Raw genomic sequence first — 4,322 nt, 5'->3', positions numbered from 1 at the left:
AAATCCGTCTTTCATGATCGTTTACCTATTGTGTCATCTTCAAACGATCGTATCAGACCTCTTCTTGATGCAGTTGACAGGTTGAGGCAACTCAATGTCATGAAAGAAGGCATTCAGCTCCCAACCATTGTTGTTGTCGGCGATCAATCTTCAGGAAAATCCAGTGTTCTGGAATCTCTGGCTTGTATCAATCTTCCTCGTGGCGATGGCATTTGCACTAGAGTGCCTCTCATTGTGAGGCTTAAACATCACCCATCTCTTGTACCAGAGATTTTCTTGCAGTTCAATGACCAAACAGTGCCTACTGATGAGGCCCACGTTTCTGATGCTATCAAACGTGCCACTGATGAGATTGCAGGCAACGGTAAGGGCATATCTAACACTGAATTAACTCTTGTGGTGAAAAAGAATGGTGTTCCTGATCTTACACTTGTTGATCTCCCTGGAATCACAAGAGTTCCCGTTCATGGTCAACCTGAAAATGTCTATGAGCAGATTGCAAATATTATAATGAAGTATATTAGTCCTGATGAGAGTGTTATCCTTAATGTTTTGTCTGCGAGCGTCGATTTTTCCACATGTGAATCCATAATGATGTCACAGAAAGTCGACAAGAACGGCGAGAGGACTATTGCTGTGGTTACAAAGGTTGATAAAACACCTGAAGGGTTACTTGAGAAGGTCACTAGAAATGATGTGACTATAGGCCTTGGATATGTGTGTGTTAGAAACCGTATTGGTAATGAGTCTTATGAGGATGCAAGGAAGGAAGAAGCTGCACTGTTTGCGACACATCAACTTTTGTCCAAGATTGAAAAATCTACAGTAGGTATTCAAGTTTTGGCTAAAAAACTGGTGCGAATTCAGGCTAATATTATTGCCAAGTGTTTGCCCGATATCGTCAGAAAGATTAATGAGAAGTTGAAAGCGAGTATTTCAGAGCTGAATAGGATACCTAGGAGGTTGTTGTCAGTTGCTGAGGTCATGGCAGCTTTCATGGGCATTATTGGATCTTCCAAGGAGTCTTTGAGGAAAATCCTTGTAAGAGGGGAAACTGATGAACACCCAGATGAAAAAAATATGCACTGCGCTGCTAGGTTGGTTGAAATGCTCGATCAATTCTCGAATGAACTTCATAACTGCTCTGACCATACAAAGAACTTTATGATGAATGAGATTGAGGTTTTGGAGGAAACAAAAGGGATCAAGTTGCCCAATTTCCTTCCTCAAACTGCCTTCCGAACCATCATGCAGCGACAGGTTGAAGGAATGTCAAAACTACCAATAGAGTTTGTCGAAAAAGTGTGGACTTACATTGAAGAGGTGGTCATTTCGGTTTTGAATCATCACTAAGAGAGCTATCACCAAATTCAGTTATCTACCCGACGAGCAGGCCATAACCTTGTAGCTAAAATGAAAGAGCAGTCCATTAATTGGGTAACAGAGATTGTCCTGATGGAGAAGGAAACGGATTACACATGTAATCCAGAATATATGAAGGAATGGAACAAGCTCATGGCACAGCAGCATACAGTCATTGACAACATTACGAAATTTGGATCTTCCAAGGTGGTGATTGATGGCTCGAGAGAGGTTGTAGTGGGAGATCTTAGGCGTTATAAACATGTTCTTCTTCAAGCTTTTGACTTGAAGATGAGGCTGATTGCTTACTGGAAGATTGTCTTGATGAGGTTGGTTGACAATATGGCTCTGCATCTCCAGCTCAGCATCCGAAACTTGGTGAACAAGGAGATGGAAAAGGAGATTGTTAATGAGTTGTTGGGTACTGGTGGTGGTGTTGCAATAGAAAAACTGTTTGTGGAATCCCCATCTGTGGCTAGCAAGCGTCAGAAGCTGAACACAAGTATCAAGTTGCTGAGGGAATCTCAAGAGGTTATGGCAAATATCATGGACGAAATTGCTACAGAGGGTGATTAGTGCTTAGCAGAAAATGTTACTTCTAATGCTTTTCTTGTTTCTTTTAGTTAGTAAGTCTGTTCTACTAAGGTTTTTGTTATCTAGTATGTGCTTCAGGTTTGCTAACTAGCTATAAGCTACCATGAATGTATAATTAGAGAGCTTGATGGTGAACTCTGCCAGGTGAAATGGGTAAGTAAGTGGATCTCTGCAAAATGGGACCTCTTTTGTGCTGAATGGTTTGCTATCCTGTCTGAATGTGTATAACCTTCTAGTGTTTCGATCCAGAGTCCATGCCCTTCTATGTTTTGTTATCCATATTTGCAACTTATTTTGTAAAACAGTTCAATTAGAACAAATCTTAAGAGTTGAAGTGATGTGATTATGTTTGGAGGTGTTCTGGAAGTGTTCTATCTCTTTCTTTATATAATTAACATAGATGTCCAGATCAATTTATGTGTGTCTGTCTTGATTAATTTTACGGGTAATCATATTAACAAAGGTGTTTTATCTTTTAAGTACCGGTGGTGGTGACTGTGATACCTATTGTTTTAATTAATATTTTTAGATCATTTCATAGATTTTTTAAATAAAAAAAGCTCTTTAAAAATTATTTTTTATCAGACTCTTGTACAAACTCCCTTGTTGAAAAATTAGATGGGATAACACTGCGTAGTTACATGCGTTAGTAAGTCCTCTGGCGATATCAATTGCAATCCATGGAGGTTGCGTAATTTGTTGTCCTCAACTCTATTTACTCGTAAGAAAATAAATATGAAGACAGAAATAGTAGCTCTGTTGACAGTACTCATAAGAAAATAAGTAAGACAGAAATAGTAGCTCTGTTTGGTACTGTCAGAGTGGATATATTTTTTTAATTTTTTATTTAAAAATATATCAAATAATCTTTTTTATTTCTCTATTTTTAATATTAATAAATCAAAACAATAAAAAAATATTAAAAAAATTCTCAAATCTTTTGAAAACTATGAGCATCATTTGAATTGATTTCATAATAATATAATGACTGGTTTTCAAGAAAAGAAAGAAGAATAATGATTGCTTAGCTAAGAAACTATGGCCTAAATTCCGGATAAGCATGCCGGCATTGATGAACTTCAGAACATGTGCTCTTGTTGCCGAAAATCCCACGGACCAGAAAAGCCTATACATCAACAAATCTATATCAATTGATCATATAGAAAAATTGTAAGCGAAAAACAATCCCAAAAGTGCACTTAATATTTTCAACAGTTCGACAATAACATGGGTAAAGATGTTAGAAGAATTTCACAAAACAGGAATTGCACACAGAGCTCACAGTACACAAGAGATTCAGCTCTATACTTGCACTCAGTTTTTCTCCACGTTGGGTGACTCAACACCATCTCCTCTTTTCAGAACCCAGAGCATGACTTGTGTTTATAAAATTCAGCTTGGCCACTACAATGGCAGCGCGTTTGGTCGCAGCCTAGTTACAAAGGTTCTTTAACTATTCACCTTTTAAACATGACAAAACATTCTGCAGGCCTGTATCCAGGAGCAGTGTGCCCTCCACCCTACAAATTAGCCAAACAATGAAGTACAAAGTGAGAGCTTGAAATTGAGTCCAATAATATACATCTTAGAATCATCAGTGCAACAAAAATGGAGAAATTCTGAATCCCTTACCTTTACAGTCGCAAATGTCAATCGACTAGAGTAAGTCCTCGTGTATCTACACGCACAAACATCCAAATCACTCATTTTCTTCATTTAAGAGGCTCTTCCTACAGGAAAATTAAGGGCTAGAGAATAGTTACAGAACACCAGCAGATTGATCAAAACTAATATTCATTTGAAGAACATACCCTGCGACTTGACCTTGAAAGTGCCATGGATTCCAGTCATCAACAATAGAGTAGTTTAAGGATCTTATCCATGCTTGAGTTCCCAAGAATGGTACCTCTATGTCATGATCGCCACTGCTCAATCAATAAAAGGACAGAATATATCAACCAAACTGTATAGTGTCATAGTATGTGATATGAATAAAGAAAAAACCACTTGTAGATCAATCTGCGGTAACCTTTTATCCCAAGGTCTATATGATTCTTGACGCTGCTCTTAATTTCACAAGTATGAGCAGCCAGGGCCACCAGTTAGCCAAAGCAAGAGAGGGTCCTCTTTAGGATTCCTGCGGGACTTGATGAAGTAGTAGAAGAGCTGCACATCCTCCGCTTCATCCACCCCAACATACCTGATAACTCCACACACCCACCATTGCATGAAAGCAATTTTGATCAAATTTTTTAGCATTTTATGTCCATGCATAGAGTAGTAAAATCAGTAAACCAATGAAAGTGAAGGTATGAAGTGTTAGGATACTAGCATGCAAATCCAACAAAATAAAAAGCAAAGAATAA

General features: G+C 38.2%; 1 long non-coding RNA gene and 1 pseudogene across 1 annotated transcript; one reads left to right on the top strand and one right to left on the bottom strand.

Moving 5' to 3' along the window:
* On the top strand, positions 1-2,184 carry LOC105134664 (dynamin-related protein 4C-like; annotated as a pseudogene).
* A 1,248-nt stretch (positions 2,185-3,432) lies between these two features.
* On the bottom strand, positions 3,433-3,932 carry LOC105134634 (uncharacterized). Its single transcript, XR_844031.1, has 3 exons — positions 3,768-3,932; positions 3,589-3,634; positions 3,433-3,476 (listed from the first exon to the last, which is right to left on the bottom strand). It is a non-coding gene; the product is annotated as an uncharacterized LOC105134634 (long non-coding RNA).
* Between the last annotated feature and the right edge of the window lie 390 nt (positions 3,933-4,322).

This window comes from Populus euphratica, unplaced genomic scaffold (genome assembly GCF_000495115.2).
Source record: "Populus euphratica unplaced genomic scaffold, PopEup_1.0 scaffold213.1, whole genome shotgun sequence".
Lineage (NCBI taxonomy): Eukaryota > Viridiplantae > Streptophyta > Magnoliopsida > Malpighiales > Salicaceae > Populus > Populus euphratica.
This window is presented reverse-complemented; position numbering and strand designations above follow the sequence as displayed.